The following is a 24,980-nucleotide window of genomic DNA, read 5'->3' on the forward strand; positions in this document are numbered from 1 at the left end:
AAGGTTACATAATATATATAGATTTTAGTCACAAATTTATGTAAGTTGCATCAGGCATTAACAGTAGATATATGAACAAAAAAAGATTTTCTAAGTATAATATTATTGTTATTTTCTTTCCATACCAATTATATTGTGTGTAGGAAATTTGAAGAAAAAGATCATGATGTGAATGTTAATGGTGCAATGGTGCAAGTAGATGAAAGGAAAGTATTGCAGTGCTTACAAGTTAATACATCCCTTTCCACATTTGAATGCATATTGCTTTACACATTTTTTGGTAACTTTAAACCATCTTGGTAAAATGCTGTAAGATCTCAAAGATTATCTGAATGTTCTTTGAAATTCTGATATTGATTTAGGGGGGTTACAAATTCAAGAAGCGGATACATAAAATCCAGTGATACATTAATCTATCAACTTAAAACGTGACATTTTTCTGAATTTGTTACTAAAATACGAAATAGATGTGAAATATTTTCAAGATAGGTATTGAAATTACTACAAAAACTTTACGAAAACCTCTCCATTGCCTTCTTATGTCAGCAACACGTCACACAATCTGATTGAAACAGTGTGTATGAAAATTTGTGTACATTCAAATAACACAAAATCAACTAAATCATTTATAAGTAGAGATAAATGTATATACAGTGTGTACAATACTGTTAACATGTAAAATAGGATTACTATACAATTTTTTTTTCAAAAAGAAATAAAATATGTTTTTGAATGATATTCAGCATATTAGAAACGATCATAGGATTTTACCTAATATACTTCTGATACATGAACATTATTGGTTATAATCAGGTCTTTTATTTTGCTCAATATGATTTTTTTTTCAGTTTTTAATTTGATAAATATTTTAAACATTTAAACAATTTTCAAAGGTCATGAAAAAAGAAGTGAAAAAACAACTCAAAAAAGTATCACACACATAGCATAACATCGAATAATGAGCGTAAATCCATCTTTAAAGTAAGGTGTCATTGATACCACAAATTGCAACTTGCAATCCCCGGATGTTTCGGAGGAAAACAAAAGAAAGATTTTGGACCTGATGAAACAATCTTGACTATTTTTATAAATTATTTCATTCATTACAAACATCTGTACCAAATGCATTCAACAATCTTATATTAATGTTAATTTAGGTAGAACAGCAATGTTAATTTGGAGGCAACAGCAATTATCCGATGTCCAAATCTCGAATAGTCATAAAGAACACACACATCAATATAAAAAGCAAAATGAGGAAATCGCATGAATAGGACACAAAGAGTAAATCAACAGATCAGACGACTATTCTTGTAGCCAATGATCTTTATCCGCGGAAACATGTAGCAAGTTTGATAATTAAATTAAGATAAGATGACTGCTATCAATTCCATAGATCACAGTTCCGGTCGTAGTCATACACAGCAATGCAGCATAACAACAGTCCAAATTCCTGTGATAATTCAAATGTTTTATTTTGAATTTAACGTTACGTTGTTTTTTATTTTTTATAATTTTCGGTAGACAATTATACATGAACTGTCTGAGTAAATCAAGTCGTGTGGAATATTCGTTAAATGTTACCACTGTAATGTAACGAGAAGCTTACATTGTCATAGAGAAAACAGGGACATGCCGTTTGATGAGTTTGTTTGGTTTATATCTCACATTGGGATTATATCGTGCACACATTTTTAGAATTACGCGCTTCCGCGCTTCATACAAAATGTCTCTTCACAAGAGACCAAATGACACAGAAATTAACAACTATAGGTCACAGTACGGCCTTCAACCATGAGCAAAGCCAATATGCATTTCTTAAATAAATCCTTGAATATTAGACTAAAAGATTCAACAAATATTATGATATAAACAACATTTTTTTTTTAAAATCAAAATAAAGAACAGTGTGATTATTATGATATGATTCCCGTGCGCATCACACGTGTTTCTGAAATAAACATCTGGTTCGCTTAAAACCGAAAATTTAAAAGGCCAAAAGTTTAAAACACCGGTGAGCTAAAAACTATAAATGACCTACTCACAGTAGTCCTCTATTCACCGAATCATACTTCTTGTATGATGAACTGTAGTTTTCCAGAATGTTCATGCAGATGGATATTTTCGCGAGGAAATATTTTGGAAATTGAATACGTGCATGTAAGAACTACATGTATGAGGGTCTGGATTGGGAATCCTTCAATTCTGAATTCTTTAAGAATTTTTCTCTTTTCTTTAGATTTTTTGCCTATGTTACATTCTTTATTATTTTTGCCTATAATTTTACATTCTTTATATTAAAGCACCCCATTCTGTTTTCTTCAATTTTATTGCATATTTTTCTCTATTCTTTATTTTCGTCCATTTTTCTGTAGTATTGGTCCATTATTCTCAGTCTATTCTGTAAACTAAATCCAGACTCTCATGTATGTTACACCTGTGTTACATTTTATAATTGATAGGTGTTTGATGCAAGCTATATGATTCTGAGATTAGCACCTTCGAGTATTGGTCAGCATCTGTTAATCAAACGTATGTCAAGGCATAATAAGTCAGTTATAAAGCCCCGCATAGGATAACAGTGAGATGATATGTTTTCTGGTAACTGCCAGCCGTGTCAAACGGCACAAAAACTTGTTTTGTTTGTTTCTCCTCAAGCACGCGTCATTTAGAAGTAATTAGAGCAATAACTGTTCGATTCAGAGTCCGAATACGGATCAGGTTAATAACATGTGGACGTTTACCATGTGAACTAGAAGATGTCGGTTTAGTACAAAACAGCGTTTGAATTGTTTTACATTGTCAAATCGGGACCTTTTATAGCTTAATATGTGGTATGGGTTTTGTTGATTATTGAAGGCCGTACTGTGACCTATAGTTGTTAACATCTACGTAATTTGGTATTTCCCCGTTTGAATGCATATTGCAATGGTCATGTTTTGAGAAACTATAAACCATCTGGATTAAATAAAGATTCTCTGAATGTTTTAGTGGCATTGATTTAGGAGGAGTAGCGAATTCAAACAGCGAACACATAAAAGTCAGCGATACATTAACCTAAAAACTTAAAAAGTGACATTTTTCTGAATTTGTCACTAAAAATACGAAATAGCTGTGGATAAGTTTTCAAGATAGACATTGAAATTATTACAAAGACTTTGCCAAAACCACTCAACTTCAATTTTAATGTACAACATCACATCACAAAATCTGATTTAAACAGTAAGCATGAATATTTGTGTTCATTTGAATAACACAAAATCAACAAAATCATTTATTAGTAGAGATAAATTTATATACAGTGTGCACAATACTGTTAACAAATAAAATCGAATACTCAAAAAGAAATATAAACTCTATGAATGATATCCAGCATTGAATCGATCATAGATTTTAACCCAATAAACTTCAATTAAATCAGATACTTTAACATAAATAGTAACTGTTATAATAAGGTATTGACTGTTTTTGCTCACTATGATTTTTCTTCAGTTTTTACTCTGATAAATAATTAAAAATTTAATCACACTCAAATTTACATTATCGGGAATAGGACACAATCAATAAGTTTATAGATCAGACGATATTCTTGTACCTAAAGATCAACCAACCCTGCCAAATTTCTTTTATAATTTATTTCTTCACAAACAGCCGTACCGAAGGCATTAACAAACATAAATGTCAATTTAGGTATACAAACAATGTCTTATTAAAGGCAACTGAAGTAAACCGATGTTCAAATCTCATGAATTCATTACGATAATACACATCAATGTAAAAACCCAAATGATGGAATTGTAGGATTTACAAAAAAGTGAGACCGGATGCGTTGATAAGGTAAACGCCTCTTGCTATGCATACATCCCCCACAATGCATAGTCTCCCTAAATCAAAATAACATTATCGGGAAAAGGACACAATCGGTAAAATTACAGATCGACAACTATTCTTGTACCTAAAGATCTGAGACCACGAAAACATGTCGCAAGTTTGACAATTAAATTATAAATACATTAGATTAGATGACGTCTGTCGTCATTTCCATGGTCCATAGTAATGCTCACCAAAATACGTAACAACGCAGCACAGCGGCAGTCAACATTCCCGGGATAATTCCAATGATTTATTTTTAATTTAATGTTCAGATGTTGCATTTTTATTTACTTCGGTAGACACTAAACACAAGAACAATCTGAGAAAATTGAAAGTTATGTCGTGGGAATAGACATGCAGAAAAAAAGGAATTCCATTTTATAAGTTTATATCCCACATTGGGATTATGTTACTAGCATTCATTATGTATAAAACATTTTCATCAAATTGAATTAAATATGTAAAACCTTTGAATCTTGGACTAGAAGAGTGAACAGTTTTTATGAATTAAAACATTTTTTTTTTTATCAAAATAAAAGAACAGTGTGATAATTATGCAAATTTAATATTCTTGTTCATGCAATGAAATTGAAATATCAATATATTTATGGCTTTTTTTTTATACGACTTCAAATTATCCATTACGGGTTTTTCCAATAGACTAAAACATCGCGTGTAAGTAACAGCTTGAACTTACAATTTATTGAAATTTCCTGTAAAATGTTTTTGCAAAGAATTTTTACGAGAAAATTTTTGAAATTTTGAATTTCAAAGCAATGGATGATATCAGATTTTAATAATCAATCGTCTTTATTCTAAAATTATACATAATGCAAGTTATGTATTATATAATTTAGATTTTCGATAGTCATATCACTTTAAACGAAACAGACTTTTTAAATTTTAAAGTTTTATTTATTGTAACATGTCTGTAAAATTTTTACTATTAATCAGTCTTTGTTTTTATTAAAAAAAGATGACTGAATATTACAAGTAGCGTGTTGCCAAAATTTTGCCACTCTCAAATAATTTTCTTGTCTCAGTTGTGGTTTAAATAGTTCGTCCTTTTATCGGGCTTATTTCATTTAAAAAAAATCACATTAACGGTTTCACGGGATAGCCTCCCCCTTAAAGCATATATTGGATTTATTGTCCTAGGATAAATAAAATAGGTCCATCGGCGTTCTTTTATCTAACTATATTGATTCTGTGATCTGCTTAAATTTTCTCTATTTTCTTTATTATTACAAGTACTGTTAGTCTTATGCTGTCTTTATCTTTCTGGAATATCACAATTGGAGCTCATCTTTTTCGGAGAAAAAACCCGGATGTCAAAGTAAATCCATTCAAACGAGAAAACTAACGGACTATTACAGCTACTACCAAACTTTGAATTATGATTTTAAATTTGACTATTTTGAATTGTATTATTTATATGCCATATAAGAATAGTAGCAATTTAGCTACTTTTCACATAATTGATTTTCGTTGACTCATTCTTTACGATTATTCCTTAAGTTGACCTTTCCTGTAGGATATTTTGAGGCTATCAGTATGATACTACAAACAAATATTGATTGTGTTACAAGAACTTACATCATACAAAGAAAATATTATTACAGTAACTCGAGATCACCGAATACTATTGACAAAGTTTGAAATGTAATATTTTAATTGTTAAAAGTATTGGAATAGGGGTTCAATTTATTTAATAAAAGTATCACACAAATAAATAATGTAAAATGATAATATATCATCATGCACAACTAAGTTCTGCTTTAATATAACTGATTTCTACAAATATTTGAAACACAAAAAAAATTTTTTTCCTAGATCCAATGCCCTCTTTTCTCGTTGGAATTTTTCATTTCTGTAAATTTCATTACAAAAATAAATGAATACTTCGTCCTTTCTGCATTCATGTGGTGAAAATATGTAAAATTCTAAAAAGAAATATTTAAGTGTTTTAGTGATGTAGGATTTGATAAACAATATGATCATAGAGTATATAGGTATATATTTTCAATGTTTCCAATGAGTCCAGAAATCAGTGTCGATCCATTATTTTTTTAAGTATATATGCTCCTTGAAAATATAAATTATATAGAAACTTGCATAGTAAGAACTCTCAAACCTTCATTTCTTGTCGGATGTTTATGAAATGTTAAATCTCTAACAAGTTTGATTAACTGCTCTGATGAACTATTTCTATGCTCCTAAGTCCTATATACAGTTGTATATGTATTATTGTCCAAGGACAGATAAAATATTTCCATCGGAGGAGACGTTGGGATGCTGGTCTTTTATTTAACTTATCCACTGTGCAATGAGAATGTATTTTCTAAATTTTTACCAGTACTGGTGGTCTTCCTCTATCTCTCTTTTTCTGAAATAGCACAAATAGGAGAAAACCTTTTGCGACAAAAACGCTCATGTAATTACAAACCCGGTGATAAGTCTTATTCGGTAGGTCACATTCGTGGAAAAGGGGAGGGGATTGTAGTTAATTGAAACATATTCGTCGTCATCTGTGAAAAAGATATTCCATAACAATTAACCAACTCGTAAAGGCGTCCGTAAATTTTTCGAAGGGATGATTTCAGCGACACCACTTGGAACTCTTGGTGTAATAGCTTCCTTGTGAACAGCAACCCTCTTTCAAGGAAATCATGATAGAAAATGCAAGCCCTGGAATCTCGAATCAACTGTGAGATATACTCCATATGCAGGCGCTTCTTGAAAGTACGTATTTCCTCGACACTATTAGGTCCAGAGAAATAATGTTTCAAAGGTACTGTTCAACAATTCTAAGTTCGTTCAAAGAATAATGGTCACTTTCCCTTGTATTTGTTACGCCAACAGTGTAAAATTCAGGCAACATTACTTTAACTTTGTTCAAATCGCATAAATCGACTAAGAAGACAAAGCAAAGAAACAAACACAACCTGAGTGAACCACGTGCACTCGAAAAGGAGCAAGAACGGGTGCGTCGACAGAGTAAGCGTATCCTGCTATACATGCTATACATGCATCACCCGACATATAAATTCACACTTTTTTGTGTCAGCAGCATATCCATGTAAATGAAGCCCGTATAGAATGAACATGCACGAGCGTAACGTATTAACTGAGAGATGTAAACCGCATACGATAGCGCAAAGGGTATGTTACTGCTGAAAAATTGGAAGTTCACAATTGGAAAGCTGAAATCATCACGTTTGTCATAGATTCTAGTTTGAAGCCGTCAATCGGTTTAAAGATAGAGGGAAAGATCAATATATGATGCAGACATTCTACTTTCGTTAGTTTCCTAAATTTCAAGTTCAGTAGGATATATGATATGTAAGCACTCTTCGAAATATGGGTTATTGAGTGACAGTACATTACCAATATATCTGAAAGCAAGATGCCTTTTCTTTTTGTCTTTAATCCTCGGTGTACTTTTTGTGTGAAGTCAAAATGATCTTTCTATTGCGAACCTTTATTTATTCATTTTCTAAGACATTTTTAAGAAAGTTTGTTTGCTAATAAACTTTGCGTTTAATTCTATTTTCCATATCATATACTAGTAGAATATGTGTCAAACAGTGTTTTAGAAAAATATGAATATATATAAATATTATAGTTTAACATGCCGAATGTACGTATGTATGTATGTTGTATGTATGTTTACAAAGGGATATAAAATCATTGACTGTTGAATATATGTATTTGCATATATTTTTTCAAACTCTGATGTAATCTGTTGTTGTTTGACTGGGGAATTCTGATTACGTGCTTTGTATCTTCCCTTGTTTTTTTGTTTTTTTTTGTTTTACTTTTTGCACTGAAGGGGCCACATTGTAGGCTTCATCATACCTTCTACTTGAATTAAGCATGCTATATCTTTTATAATAGTTGTAACATAATATCATATGATCTGACAAATGCATGGACTTTGAATATTTAATTACACAACTTCTTGTGTTTTTCTTGTAAATTCTGTATGTATCAATGAATTGAAAAACTAGATAAAGAACGATCTTGCTTAAAAAATCATTTAATTGCAAATAAAATAGTACTTTATCTTTTAAATTACATGTACATTTTTTTTATCGACCAAGGTCTTAAAAAAGAGGGACGAAAGATACCAGAGGGACAGTCAAACTCATAGATCTTAATACTCCAATCAACTTAAAAGAAATAAACAATCACTGGTCATTATTAAGACCTAAGCAGAAAACTTTAAAATTCCCTTTAAAGTTCAACGACTATCGCTTGTATGAAAATATCATAATTTTTTTAGTCCTTTTAATCAAAACTGGAACATTTGATAGTGTCTTTTTATTGATATTTGAGGTGTAAGTTATTTTAAACATGCAAACTATCTCTTTTGCATTGCAATGACACGACATCTGACGACAGCTTTGTGTGATTATTTGTTTTTTTCGTAGAATACGCACAGTTTCTCTTTCCGAAAGTAATTTCCTAAAAACTAAAGCGTAAAGAAAATGCAAATTTTGTTTGTTTTTGTTTTTCTAATTTTTGTTTCAACAACAACTGGACAAAATTTTCAGCTGTTACAAAGAATAGAATCAAAGGTAGACCGTAACACTAAATTTCTACGAGAACTACTCCGCCGACACCCAAAAGGTATGTACAATCTTTCTTCTTATATAGCAAGAGGTATCTTCAAGTGGTATTACTATAGTTGTAAAACAACCTGGTACTTAACGCAGGAGATTGGGACTCAAGAGCTCACAAAAAAGTCAACTTTAATTGTTAGTGTGATCGTTCATAATGAATTATCTCGACAATGGAGGTTGCTGTGTCTTCTTTCTCCATTTAGAATTGTGTAAAGATACAACCATTTGATATTCGGGTGGGGGAGGAGGATTTTTTTTGCGGATTAACATTTCATTTTCACCAATTGCTATGAATGCTTTTTCACCCGCGGCAATCAGGAAATCGCATGAACTCAAAAAAGAGCTAGGCTGGGTGTGTCAACGAGGTAAGCGTCTCTTGCTATGCATGTGTGTCTTTACCTCACTCATCAGACGACTTTTCGAGTTTTTTTAAGATATAAGACCACGAACATATGTCTGTCATTAGTTGAGACACAGAAAAGTTGTTTTGCCAATTGGTGATGGTGATCGTACCAAGTATTTAGTCACAAAACAACTAACATCACTTAGTCCAGATAATCTGACTTGATGCAGACACGAACTGGGGTTGAATTAAACAAGTTTTATGTTCGCACTATTCCCTCCCTCTTTGTTGACACTCGTTAAAAACCTTTTTTTCTTAGAACTTAGTTGGAAGTGTACCATCATTTTCAATTTCAAGAAAACAATATTTAGATAGGGCATAAATAGTACTATACTTAATTTCAAGCTAAGTATACAAGGATATACAATTTCATTCAACAAATCGATTGTTGAAATGTGGAGGTAAATTAACTGTTATCATTAATATATCTGAGCGTCAACTTACGGAATTCGGCAAGGCGATTCTTTTTTTGAATGAAAAGGTTTCATGTGGCATTATTTTGGAATAAGTGTGACTATTCACAAAGTAAGATGTTTCGTGAACATTTGCGCTTTAGAATTCAAAGAAAACACATGTATAGTATTATAGTACAGTACTGCCAATCGTCTTTCATATTAAAAAAGAATGACTTTTGCGAAAAGTATTTTTAATCCTCTAGACATTATAGTCAATTTCTTATTCATAAGTGATAATGTACCATTTAACTCTCGCATTATCGTGTTGAATAACGTTTAACGACTACGCAAATGCTCTTGTTGATGGTCTAAGTGTATATGCTCTCCTCCATTGCTTACGATTGTGGGTTTGATCCCAAGTTGAAAACCAATGAACTTAACTTGTATTGGTTTTTGCTGATATTTGCTGATATATCCAAAAATATGCGACCCTAAGGATCAGGAAAAAGACTAATCGGCTCGGAGACGCAATAAAGTATCCTTGTTGGATGACATATTATCATTGACACAATTACATTGTAATGTCGGACACAACGAGTTTGTAGAGTAGAAAGCTGGATTTAAATATATAACATTTTAACATGTTATTAACCTGAATGTGTATGGCATATTTGCCAATGAAAAATAAGCATTATTTAATCAACCTTTTAAATCTTTTTTTTCATATTTGGCCTTTTACCTAAACATTAATTATTTATGTATTTTGTACGAATGAAATGTATAAGTCAACCACATAGCAATCCTCTGACACAGAAATGAGGGTCAGCATATTATCTTCCACAATAGAGAAGGTATCATATTCTAAATCGATCCAATTCTAAAAAAAGTCGTGAATACCATCAGCAGAGATCATAAAAATTCTGTAATCAATACCAATTCTCTACATGACAAAACAGCACTTATATATAACAAACATCACTAGCAATTTAAGGTGCCTGACTTGACACATGCACTTGAACATCTTCATCAGTGTAAAATTATTTTATAATAAAACGTGCATGAAAAAAGTACAATTAAAATCTAAATTGGAAAAGCAATTAACTGATTTTAATAACTGTACAATAGGCACCAAAAGTCGCTATTAAAACATCAACAATAAAAATCAAAACCACTCTAAAGGATCTGAAATTGATCTTCTAAAGTGAAATGATATCGTCTTACAATTTGACATCAGTGACTGCACTTAAATTCGGCGTAGATTTCACAAGACAATGTCATAAAAAGTACAAATAAAGACATTATCTTGTTGAATGCCTGTAAAATATATTTGTACACGATTTCAATGTAGCAGAAATTAAAAAACCAAACAATTAGTCTTGCTTAATCTATAATTTAGAAAATTGATGTTTATCCCCTTCTCCTTCCCACCACCCCCCCCCTAGTTACAACCTTTATCAAGAAGTTTACAATGCAAACAGAAACTTTTTGAAAGGCCACTTGAAATAAACTTCTTGTAGGTGGAATCACCCTTAAAGGAATATTCTATATTATATCAACATGTAGTAAAATGTTTGTCAAATTTATTATTCCTATCCTTACTGTAAAAAAAGCTTGAACAATCAAAAGATAATGGTTATTGAGCTTCAAACACACATGGCTGGTTGCGATTCAAACTTCATGGAAAAAAGATTATTTAATTTTTTCAATGGTGACACACCCATAATATCTGTATTTGAGGTGTACGTCTTTCTTGCCTTTTATTTCTGTCTATTACGCATTTGGTTACCTCTTTTTATATAAAAGTGACTATCTTATTCTATCCTTTTCTATATTTCCATACATCAAAGAAATCCCTTTAAGGGAAGTTGCGTACGGAAAGTCATGCAGACAAAGTTCAACCGGTTGGGGAGAATATGCTTCAAAGGCTGTTGATGGTGATTTGAATACATATATGCACACTTACAAAGATCAATCACCTTATTGGATTGTTGACCTAGGAAAACCATACCAGATAAAGCGGATCGAAATATTCAACAGAAAGCATGGCGACATAGCCACAGGTGAGTAAAGCTATCTACGTGATGGGATATTTCGGTTAGGTGACGTATAATAAATATTTTTATACACCAATTGACATTATATGATTCATTACTTCTTTTGTTTGTGTTCAATTTGTAGACCACCTTAGCTGTATTTGGCAAACCTTTCTGAATTTGGGGTCCTCAATTTTCTTCAACTTCGTATTTTAGTTGGCCTTCTTAACTTTTGTTATTACAGCGTCACTGATGCGTCTTTTGTAGACGAAATGCGCGTCAAGCGTGCAAAATTTTAAACCTGTTATCTATGATATGTTTATTTACTGTTATTGACCTGATCAATCTCTATGATAAATTTCCGATTTGATCATTTTTTGCAACCTTTTACATTCTTATAAACACTATTCTCTGAATTTAATACAGATGTTAAGCCTTGTAGCGGATAGAAAAGTGTAGAAATTGACGTTTTCTTATCAAAATAAGGAGGAGATTTCATACCAAACGTAAGTGTTAAAACTAGAAAATCAGTTATCGATAGCAAACGTGAATGCATTAACAAGCCAAACAAGGAAAGACCTATACGAAAATATAATACATAAATAAACTGCAATAAAAACATAGGAAAATAAATTAGCTTTTAATTTGTTTCAGGACGACGTCTGAAAGACCTGGACATTATTGTTGGTACTTCTTCAAATAACATGCATCAATGTACCCATTATGACGGACCGGCTCAACTCGGATCTCATCTTGTTCTTGTATGTCGATATGACGAAACGGCACGTTTTGTGAAATTGAGGCTACGAGGAAGAGAGTATTTACATGTGGCGGAAGTCAAAGTGTATGCACTATATTAAAACTGGCTTAATAAATTATACATTAGGATTTTACGTTTTCTTATAGTTGAACAAAAAAAATGTATGTTTATTTTGTTACATTCTGTATGTGCCTGTCTCAAGTCAGGAGCCTGTAGTTCAGTGGTTGTCGTTTGTTGCTGTATATCATCTTTGTTTTTCGTTCATTATTTTGCACATATATCAGCCCGTTAGTTTTCTCGTTTGAATTGTTTTACATTTGTCATTTCGGGGCCTTTTATAACAGACCATGCGGTATGGGTTTAACTCATTGTTGAAGGCCGTACGGTGAACTATAGTTTTTAATTTCTGTGTCATTTGGTCTCTTGTGGAAAGTTGTCTCATTGGCAATCATACCACATCTTCTTGTTTTTACTTGTCAAATTTACATTTATATTCTTCAACATATACACTGCTTCGGTTGTATCATGGTAACATGCTTGTGCTTGAGTTGGTCATTGTTCTCCCAAACAGATGATAACAAGGACATTCAAAACTATTAAGTCTAATTTAAACTGACAACTCCATGACAAAAAAAACTAAAAACGACGGAAAAAATAAACAAGCAACAAAGCACTACGTAATAAGTTTTCAAGTCTGAAACACGAACTCCACAATAAACTGAGGGTGATCTCAAGTGCTCCAGAATGGTACACAGATTCTGCTTTACTAATGACATCAGTCATGTTGGTTATGGTTAGTACAAATTCGGTTACTAAAGAGTAAAGGTAAAACTTGTCAGCTCGAAACTTTGAATAGTTTTTCTCCTGGTAAACCTAGTTAATAAAAAAATCAAGCCTTTTGATATTTCAGACAGGTAGACACGGTTCAATAATTTGTAAAATCTGGTTTTGGACTAGCATTTACAAGATGTGATTGATGGCGGATCGGAATTTTGTCTTTTTGGTAGCCGTTTTGTACTTAGTACAGATCTGATAATTCAACTCAATCCAATTAATTAGTTTAATTCCTATGTATTTTTAAACCACTGTCTTGAGGTAGGTTATGGTTAACTATAAAACCAGTTTTAACCCATCATTTTGTTCTGTCGTGGATAATGCTTGTACCAAGTCAAAAATACGACATTTGTTTTCCATTCGTTCCGTTGATTATTAGAATCGAGTGTTTGATTTGGTCAGATTTAATGGACTTCCCTCCTTTTTTATTTTACCTTAAATATATCACACAACTAACGGTGCGTCGGAATCCTACTTTCTTATTTACTGTGTATCGAGAAGTAGTGTAGCCTTCTTCATATTGTTGGGGCTCTTGCATTTTACCAACCTGCAATTTCAGTAAGAAGCAGCGAAGAAACACGGTCAGTGGTGTATCTAACTACGGTCTTAAACTTAACTTTAAATTATAAAAAATTTCGACACTCGCAGATACTTAATCATATGTTAAAAGCATACTCTAAGGATAGCTGGAGATCATGGAAGCATTAAAAAGTATTTTTAACAAAATACCGAAATTCAAAAAAAAGGAAGTCTAAACCTGACACAATCAAACACTCTACTAAATCAATCAACGGAACGAATGAAAAACAACTGTCATAACTCTGACTGGGTACATGCTTTTTCCCCGGCGAAAGAAAATGTAGGATTAAAACTGGTTTGTCTTTTTATAGTTAACTAAACCTCCCACTTGTATGATAGTGTTTATGGATGAGGGTGCAACCCAAACAGAGATAAAAAGTAAACGTGACAATAATTGGGACATAGCAGCCAAAATTGTGTATACATACACCACCACTACTGGACGAAAAAACAACTGTCCATACCAGTAACAGTTGTTCTAAGACTGATAATGTTTGTTAAAGTTGTTACAGTTGTTAAATTTCACTGCTGCAGTTATTTTGTAACTGTCCCAACTTTAAAAGTGTTTGTCTATAACATAAATCGACTGCAACAACGCTAGAAATAACTGTCACAGTCATTAAAGGACTGATACAACTATTTCAAAGTTGTAACAGTTGATTTACAACTGTCCCAACTCGAAAAACGTTGCAACAGTCATAAAAAAACTGATTAAACGCCCAAAAGGTTGTCACAGTCACAATAAGACTGCTGCAACCATTTGAAAGTTGTAACAGTTATTTAATAACTGTCCCAACACGGAAAACGTTGAAACAGTCATAAATAAACTGTTTAAACGCTGAAAAGGTTGTAACAGTAAAAATATGATTGCTACAACCATTACATAGTCATAGCTAATTTATAAGTGTAGCAACTTCCAAACATTGATCGTCATTAAAACTTAAAAGTCACGGATACAAAATTTCTGACAGTCAGGGATAGGTTAAATTATTTGTAAAACAATTTTACCGTGTGCAATATAAGGTTGTGACAAAGAGACACAACTATCACACCTATTTAATACATAAATTTTAGATAGAAATTGATTTAAAAAAAAATAGTATTTTGAAATATTTGCCGCTGAACATTTTGGTATTCCCCGCTTATTTAGTGAATGTGCTAAATTTTATTAATTATTTAACACTCCCTCGCCTCTCATCTCATCGAACAAAATCGGAACCAGCACTAGATACCTGCAATTTCACACAGGACGGTTTTATTCGCATTTAAAACTATTTACAGATAAATCGAAAAAGGTTACCCAATATATTTGTAACCAAATGTATCTTTAACTGTATTAACAGTTGACAATTTTCAATATTATCTAAATAAAAACTTTTTAATTTTTTTAAATTAGTTAGGTGTGAAATCATTCATGCATACAAGGTTGTCTTCAATACCCGTAGTTTTACGAATCACATTACTTCATAATAACGGTCAATATACATGATATACTGTAAACCTAGTGGGGAACTCCGAATATACACACTTGTCAAACTTATCCCCATATTAAACTGCTTAATTTTTTCCCGAGGGCTTATTTCACACACTTATTTTGAGCTTTTATTTGGGGCTACATTTTTTTTCTTGCAAAATTATAAACATTGCCGTATTAACCATTTTGATTTCTATACATATAAAAAAAAATCAAAGCTATGATGAACATTTAACGCATTTTTTGCAGCTATGAAAAAACAAAAATACTCTTAAATCTATCTAAATTTAATTTATTTTACTGTATTTTATTTTTGAATAGTTCAATATTGACTCGACTTTGTACTGTATATTGTAACGAGTTGTCTATTTGAAGTTCAAATGTCCTTGATAAATAGCACTTCGGCATTCATTCATGATTTATTGAGGTAAGAATTTATCACTCGAGATCATTCATATTTTCACCGGATTTTTCTCAACCAATTTACCATAAGTATTTATAAATAGATGGACGTACTGTACAAGACCGACAAAATAACTAGAGCCAGTGAAAGTTGAAATGTTCAAAACAAGAAAACTCGCATTGTTTCAGACAAGGAAATCAAATATTCTTTTATTTATTCACATAACGGTTTAGAACGTGTTGTATTCTTTAGACTCCTGTCTTGTTAAATTCTACAGACTGACATCAGATTCTCTTTATGGTTTCAGTTGATCAGATGTCGTACTAACCATGCTAATGTTTATCCAAAATATTTTCCAATTTCCATTTTTTAAATTCAATTAATTTAATCATATAAATGCTTGTCCAATATTGATATATTATTCAACCAGTAAAGAAAACAAACAATTTTACTAGATGTAATGGAAATTTTAAAATGGTCACATTTATAAATTAGGCAAATGGGTCCATTATTCTAATTATATTCATCTTCAATCAGTGATGAAAACAGTACATATGTATTACAATTACCAGCAGAAGTTATTTGGGCGCCCCTTAGAAAAAAAAATCAATGATTAATTAAATCATACATTTTTTTTTGACTCACTTTAAAAGAAGGATGGACTGAAAATAAGTATTCTGGCCCTGGTCTGAGTGAAAATATTTAATCTGGCTGCCTATATGTTGGAAATTATTATTCTGAACTTATCAAATTTGCCAATTCAGTTGCTAACTTCTATGTCATTGGGTTTTTGGTGAAAAATTGTCTAATTTGTAAACAAGTACGACATCATTTTATTTATTTAATAATGATCTTATAAAAAAAAATGCAGTTCTATTTTACATTGTTGTGTCGATATTTTGAGCAATTATGTTTTCAGCCGTGTATCACCATCAATGATCACTTGTTCTCCAATGGATGAATCTGTCGTAAAGTTTTCACGTGTTAAGACTTATAGATATATGTTGACCTCTAGCTTGTTATTTAGTTGTTGTTGGGTTGATGTCATATAGTAGCAGTTTACTCAATTTCACCAGTTTATTATCATATGTTTTAGTCTATTTGTCATGTTTGTATATATGACATAGGCTTTTCACACCATGCTATATATATATATGTATCGATACATTAATTCTAATTGTACAGCAACAAAAAAAAATGTCCAATTCTCATCCCTTTCTTGAAAACATTTTTATTAAATTTTTTTTTTCATTACAGGTTGGTTTTTTTCTTTTGCTAGAAGTTTTTAAAATCATAGCAAATTAAAATTAAGGGCAGAAGCCTGTTAATATTGGATCACCTATAAGTCTTTGGTAAACCATAATACATTTGTCATCACTCATGTTTCAATGGGTCTGTAAACATGATAAATTCTAAACATGCTTAACTGTAATTTTGAGTCCCTATATAGCTTGCTGTTCGGTGTGAGCCAAGGCTCTGTGTTGAAGACTGTACTTTGACCTATAATGGTTTACTTTTTCAAAATTTTTGACTTGGATGGATAGGTGTCTCATTGGCAATCATACCACATCTTCTTATATCTATTAACATGATTAACTCAATTTTATCGCCAACTGATTGTTTGTTGCTTTTGTATATAAATCAAACTTGGGTTTCTCGTCTAAACTTGTTTACATTGTGTTACATGTACATCATCCAATATGGCAAGGCCTGCTATAGGTTTTTCATTATCATGATAGGTGGTACTGATTTTGCTCATTGTTGAAGGATGTGCAGTTACTAACAATTACATCACTTGGTCTACGGTTGATGGTTGTCTCATTGAAAATCATACCACATCTCCTTATTCTGGTTATTGTACATTCATGACATTATACATGTTATACAAGACTACAATATTATCAAATGAAATATAACAATTGTTAATAGTTGTCCGACTTTTGACAAAAAGCAGCTATAATCAACATGGTAGACATGATCAATGGTGATGTAACAAGAGTGACTGTGCACACGCTGAAATGTCATATCTGCTTTGCCTACATGTAAAATTGAATTTATGTTGAATGTAAAAAATTTAATACATGTATGAAGGTTTTACTACATGTACAAGTATCACATAAACTTTCCATTATCAATTACCTTTGAAAATGAAGTCATGGTCAAATTAACCATGCCAAACAGATGATGTACACCCTACAAACTGACATTCCATACCCAAAATTTAGTGGTTTATAGTATCTGTGAAATAGACTTAACATCCAAACCATGAAAACTAAACATTGCCCAATGAAACATGAAAATGAGGTAATGGTCAGATTTAAAACCTCCCAATCAAACTTGTACAACTTACAAAAATATCCAATATGCCAAAAATAGTGATCCTATACATGTCATGCATGAACATGTACATTTAGTTTATAGCATCTGAGAAACATTGGGAAATAGACCAAACCACAAAAACTAAACATTGTTCAATGAACCATGACATTTTCATTGAGGTCAAAGTCTGATGCAAGTCTTGCAGTCAGATATATCAGTCAGGGGACTTACTTAAATGAGTAATTTTCTAAATCACTGATTCAAGTAACATTACGTCCATAAAGGTTGGAAGTAAGAGTTGTCTTTCTTTAATAATCACCTATTTAAGTAGTACAAATTAATCACTAGACTAAGTGATTTAATTTTATTGTAGCTTTAAATATAGAATACTAATGATCCAGGGACTAATTATGTTGCTAAAATTATCAGAACCAACATCTGTGTTGATAGGATGACCGGGTCATGTCAGGTGATGACCTTGTACTAAATCTAGGATAATGACATAAAAATCACTTGTTTAAGTATCATACCTCAATTTCCTTCCAAAAAATCACTTCTTTAAGTATCATTATTTTAATAACCCCCACTAATTTCAACACCCCCGAAAAGTGAAATTTTGATCGCGAACAGTAGAATTTTATTACATAATCTATAAGATGAAACCTTGAATTTTACAGGAAAAATACTCCCACTGCTAGGAAAAATCTGTTAAGAAAGTATCAGTTCATTATGTAAAGCCATTTTTATAGCATTTTTTCAACTAAAATAGAATTTGCAGCTAAATGATTGCATCAAAGGCATAAACCTTGCTGCTTAAAAGAAGCAAAAAGTTCATTTTTTCAATTTTACTAATGAAAAGATATTATCTAAACCTATGTGTTTAAAATTTTGGTAAAACTACAAAATCACAATTTGTAACAAAACTTCTTAATTTGCTACTTAAATAAGTGATTTAAAAATCACTTATTTAATATGACCCCTGACTGTATATTCACCTTACAATCATTTCATACACCAAATATACCTACTAGTCCTACTGCTTGAAGTATCTGAGAAACAAACTTGACATAGTAACTGAAAAAACCTTAATCACTGATCCATCATGTCCATGAAATTAAGTCAAGGTCAGGTTAACCCTGCCTGACAGACAATGAGACATGTAGACCTTTCAAGATACCTATATATATATACCATATAAATTTGTCCAATTACTCATTTTACATGTTATACATGTACATGTAAGAGAGTATTTCACTGTATGACTGTTCAAACAGTAATAATTTTTTCAAACAGTCAGTCAACCATGAAAACCAGGTAAAGTGCAACGGACAAGTTACTAACAGAAACTTCATAACATCACACTGAACATAAAGACATGAAAGAAGTATCCAGGTCTTTAAGCTTCTAAAATGTACCTAGTGAAGCTTTATACAAATAGGTTACACTGTAGCCGCTGCCAGATTGTAATACCTATTTCTTGCATACTTCAACTTTTGTTGCAGGCGGGACAATAAAATTATACTTTGAAGTACATGGTTTATTTTTTTAATATGCTTGGGCACTAATTTAGATTTTTATTCAGACTTGAAGTACAGCCAGCAGTCATTTGACAATAAACATTTGTGATGGACTACGAGAGTCCCTCATGGGTGGTTAAGGTCTTTTTACACACCCTGGTGGTAGTAAACAATTGCAATGCCAACATAAACTTCAGATGCGATATACATACACTGTTTTGTAAATTTCACTGAAACTAGAAATTCACATTATCCAAATTGTTATTATATTAAAATGACTGATTATCCACTAAAGTATTCATGAATTCAGATATGATGCACTATTATTATAAATATTCACTGAAACTATGAATTTTCATTATTCCAAATGGCTATTTCAAATGAATAATTATCCAAGGTATTCATGGAATTCAGATACAATGTATGATTGCACTATAATATGCACTGAAACTATGAAATCTTGTTATTCCAAATTCATTATTGATATACCAAATGAATAATTATCACGATTATCCAAGTTATTTAGTCATCCAGTACTGTGGTCCTCCTTTAATACAATTTGTAAGTTTCCTATTTGTACAACATGTACAATGCACAATTTTTTTCTTGTCCAATTTAATCCTAACATCACAAGTCATCATCATCATGGAATAATGCTGCAAGTGCTATTCATTATTTCCAAAAACAATAAATAACTAGCACAAAATAATGAATTAATCCACTGTTTCACAATTTGCAGCTATAAGAGTGACTCAGTGACATCTATATTTCCTATGCATCAAAGTGCACATGTAGCAGGCTTCATATTCTAAGTAGGAGTCATGCTCAAGCCAATATGAATCTACAAAAAAAAATATACATTGAGACTAAAGTACAGTAAAATTTTAACTAACATAATACTATATACATTGTACGGTACTTAAAAGAAAGTCAATTACAATAACTGTATTTACCTAGATGAAAACTAGCAATCCTCATTTGATTGACAAAAAATTTCTAGGACTTATACAACTATATTTTTAAGTCCCAATTTTAAACAAGAAGAATAAATCTTTTTAGGGGGTCTAAATTCTATATATGGTATTGTCTTTTTTCCTACATTAACAATTTTTTATGTGTGACTGTGTACTTTCATTGAAGCGTTACTGTCTTATTGAGGCTCACACCATACTTTATTTCATCAATTCTTTAAAGTCAGACATCATGGACATAGTTATTCCTCTCTAAAACACAACAGGTTATTGCTTTTGTTCATGTTAATATGAAATAGATTGATACTACAGAGAAAAGTTTAAAGAATGAAAAAAATAATTAAATAAATAAATGCACTGTTACTATATAGATGCTATTGACTTTCCCTTTGTCAAGTGCATATAATGAATAAACCTTTGTGATGTAAATGTAGAATCTTTGTCCCTAAGGTTAATCAGGATAATATATATACTGTTCCAAGGCTTAACCCTCCCTGTTAATGTTTTAAATCCTTGAGTTTACTTTTACATCTTTTGTGTTACCCAGAATACTTTTTACTTATTACAGCTTGTATTAAATAATGCTTTGCAGCTCAGACAACACTTTCTTTATTTTATTTTAGTTATTTACCCAATTTTATTTTGATAAATCAATACTCAGATAACTTTTAAAATATGCATAATTTGTATCCAAAATAATATTATATCCTGCTGTTTCATATTTTTCTTAACTGCTTAAATTATAATTTATTTTGAAAAATTTATCAAAATTTTGAAGAGGACAATTATAATTTGTGAACATCATTATAAAATCATCCTCAATATATACCCATGACAGTTTAAAATTCCTCCCCAAGGCAATAAACTATTGTGTGTCTTAATCTGTATATTAGCTATAGCATGTATATAAGAATTCCTGATTATTACCTATCCAGTGTTAACATCCTGATTATTACCTATTTTAATGTCACATTTGCATGGTCATGAATTTATGTTCAGTAAATACATATATTTTAATTATTTATTTTGAATTTGAATAAAAGGTATTTTTAAACCAAATTATTAGACATACAATGCAGTTAACACAGTAAATTTTATGACAACTTACTTGATAATACAATATCTATAAAAAATATTTTGAGCTTCATAAAATACTTTAAAAAAGTTTATACCATGTTTAGATAAAAAAAAATATGCTTACAGATAGATTTGTTTGTTATGTTTTCCGCACATATTGAATGTTAAACATACAATAATTATGTAGGAAAGGCAAAAAATCTGCAGTCAGATGTGAATGCACATGATGAAAGGAGATGTGGGATATAATTATATATCAATGATGCATCAACCCAACAGTAAGGCAACAATAAAGTAACCAAAACACAATTTAACACACAAATTTGACTCATGAATAGAAAGTCCTTTAATCATTTTAATGGTGGAATAAATAAAAAGACCCTTGAATGTTACTACTAGATAACATTTATCATGTTTATGGAATAAATGAATTTTGACTAACCATGCTACAGGGCACAATTTATATAAAAATTTCACATGAAAATATATAGTTTAGGTTCAAAGTATTTACAAATGTATAGTGATTTAATATTCTATGTTAAATCTAAAAAGAATATAATTATGATGCTAACTTTGCTCTTTTAATATGTTTTTATTTCTTTTTAACTTAAAACCATGTGCATGTAGCAATTAACATGATGAAATATTTATAGATATTTTATTCATTGTAATTATTCATTTGAGAAAAGATGCAACAACCTCCACAACCCTTGTTCAATATGAATCCTTAAGTACATGATGAAACAATTACTAATTGAATTAGCACATTTTGTTTAATCAACTGTGTTTAAATGGCAACTGTTATCATGGTTATGACTCTGTGCATGGTTTCAGGAACATTAAGTTAATAATATTGTTTTATTTTGATGATTAATGTTATTTTTAACCATCTAATACATATTCACTTTCAATGCCTAATATATTATCAAATATATTCGTGTTTTGTTGTCCATATTTGGGAATTATTTAAAAATTGAATGAAAATGCATACTTGCTAAATAAGTCACTAAAATTAATAATTTTCATAAAACTTTATGGTCATATCATATGTTTTCGTACACCGTCATATTAATTTGTACTATGCATGTTTTTCAATGGAAATTGTGACGTCACAATGCATTCTTAAATAATAGAACCAAAACTATCAGCTGATAAAGCAAAACCAGGGAAATACTTGTAATCCAGCATTAGTAACACAATTATTTGGATATGTGCATGTAAAGATTGGTTGGTTGTTGGTTATAAAAAGTCCAGTGACAAGTATTTCATGCAAATTTAAGACCAGAGAGTTAACAATACATTAACATACAATATGTACATGATGTATAGGTCCTGTTAAAGGCCATCCCGCACAACAAAAGTTAACCAATGCCCCACATGTTAGAGTTTAACAGTAAGACGATGAAGATCAAGAGTAACCTTTTTTTATTCCCTTGACCTTGTCACCCATGGGGTGATGTATGCAAAGTAAATAAGGGATTAAATGACATACACATGATAAAAGGGGGAGGGGGAATGGTGTCATACATGAATTTCAATGATGCACAACTTTTCCAAGCCCAAATCTTAACTTTGCCTTGGAACATGCAACTATGCACGAGTGTGGTGATATAGATCGTCGATTCATAGCCTGTCTGTAGGAAGATCTTGGATCCATGATTATTCGATAAACATGCTTTAAAATATTGATCATTTCTACTCACCGATTATAATTTCCAGCTCGGCTTATATTGTACATGTGGTCTAACATCTGTAGTTTCCTGTGTAAAATATAGTTTGCCGACCTGCAGGTCCAGTTTGCCGACAAGAAAATAAAGAGGGTAAATCGTTCACGGTGAAGAATTGTTTTCCGTTTTTAATGAAACTTGACAGTTTTAATTATTTTTTTTTTTATCATCGGAAATATCCCTCATGGAGAGTAATTCAAATTAAAACTGTTTTATTATGCTGTACAATATTGGTAACTGAGTCATATTCTTTAAATTTACTTCAGGTACACCGACGGTACATTTTCTATTCCTCGATCAGAAGTTATCAAAAATTTTTCAAATATAAATTTGAATGAATTCATTAGCATCTTCTGCAATAATATTAAAACTCTATTTTTAAACGAAGGCTTCTGGTATGTAAAACCAGTTATGAACGAATCTGAATAGATAAAATAAAAAGTAAAGATACCTAAAGGGAAATCAAACGCACATGTCAAAAATAAACGGACAATGCTATTGCAATAAACGGAAAACGACAAAAGACAAACAACGATCGCAAAATAAATAAATAAAAAACAAAACAAGTCAACAACCGCACAATAGATGATAATAGTATAAATTATGGGCTATTTCACAACTATATCAAATCTTGAGAGCCGGTTGAAACGTAATTTTTTTTTTACACTGAGTTGCTACCGTGACGCTAAAATATTTGTCGACTGCAACAACCTATGAAATGTTTGTTTTAAACATTTAACGACTGTAGCAACCTTTTAAAATTTGTAATAAACATTTAATGACTGTAACAGCCTTTAAAAAGTTGTAACAAACATTTTACAACTGTCCAAACTCTAGAAACGTTGTAACAAACATTTTTTGACTGCATCAACGTCTGAAAAGTTGACACAAACAAATTTCAACTGTCCCAACTATTAAAAGGTTGGGACAAACATTATACAACTGCCACAACTTTTGGAAAGACTGTAATAAATAGTATTTGACTGTGACAACCCCGTAAACCACTGCAACAGTCCTTAAATGACTGTTGATAACATTTTTTGATTTTCACAACCCATAAAAGTGTTGGGACAGACATTAATCAACTGTATCAGTTTCTTTGACAGTCATCTTCAGTCTTCCACAGACTAAGACAGTCGTACAACGACTGTTACTGGTATGGACAGTTGTTTTTTCGTCCAGTAGTGCACAGACATACAAGCACAACTGACTTAAAAAAATTCTAACAAACATACAAATAAGTCTGGGTCAAACTGTGTTTATATATATCACATACAGAGCAAAAATTAAAACAAACATAACAAACTTAGTACAGTGTAGTAAACGATGATGACATATACACTTTCCTGACAAATATCTAATTAAGTAAAGTATAAATACAAGAGTAAACAAAATGAAAACAACACTGTAAAAACCTCATGCACCCGAATCGTACATCTGGACACAGCCCGCACCAGGAACGCCCAAATGCCAAAAAATCCGAAAGCTGGATGGACGTATACTGAGTCACGCAAAGAGTCATACGACCAAAAGGAAAATTATAGTACAAAGACAAATAAAGGTAAAAATGTAAATTTAATAAAATGATACACAACGGCAGCATCTAGAATGTATAAATCAAGACCATCGTGATTAATTGAGTGTTGGTTGCTTAAAGTCCACTGACAAATAATTCATGCATGTTAAGGACGAGAACAAATGTGTTAACAATAAATACAATAGGGAGGTCCTTTAATGGAGGCCATCATGGATGAAGATCAGGGAAATTAGGAATGTCACTAGAAAATGAGGGTATATTGGATAAGGCCAGAAAGATACCGTTGCCACAGGCCAGCTACGGACCCCTCAAAGAGTTGTTGCAGGCGGTTTTAATGTCCAGAAAGCGTGGCACTCTCTTCACACGATACATCAGATATAACGTTCCCATTCTGACCGGACGTGGCTGCGTATTTATACATCGCGCACAATTAAACGAACACAATACTTTTGT

The 24,980-nt window shown here is 31.4% G+C and overlaps 2 long non-coding RNA genes across 2 annotated transcripts; one reads left to right on the forward strand and one right to left on the reverse strand.

The window, feature by feature from the left end:
- The first annotated feature begins 8,250 nt into the window (after window positions 1-8,250).
- Window positions 8,251-12,222, forward strand: LOC127704466 (uncharacterized). The gene is made up of 3 exons (XR_007983287.1): window positions 8,251-8,505; window positions 11,144-11,356; window positions 11,984-12,222. It is a non-coding gene; the product is annotated as an uncharacterized LOC127704466 (long non-coding RNA).
- Window positions 12,223-19,227: 7,005 nt separating this feature from the next.
- On the reverse strand, window positions 19,228-24,171 carry LOC127705323 (uncharacterized). Its single transcript, XR_007983828.1, has 2 exons — window positions 22,967-24,171; window positions 19,228-20,056 (listed from the first exon to the last, which is right to left on the reverse strand). It is a non-coding gene; the product is annotated as an uncharacterized LOC127705323 (long non-coding RNA).
- Between the last annotated feature and the right edge of the window lie 809 nt (window positions 24,172-24,980).

This window comes from Mytilus californianus, unplaced genomic scaffold, assembly GCF_021869535.1.
Source record: "Mytilus californianus isolate M0D057914Y unplaced genomic scaffold, xbMytCali1.0.p SCAF_6, whole genome shotgun sequence".
NCBI classification, from domain to species: Eukaryota; Metazoa; Mollusca; class Bivalvia; order Mytilida; family Mytilidae; genus Mytilus; species Mytilus californianus.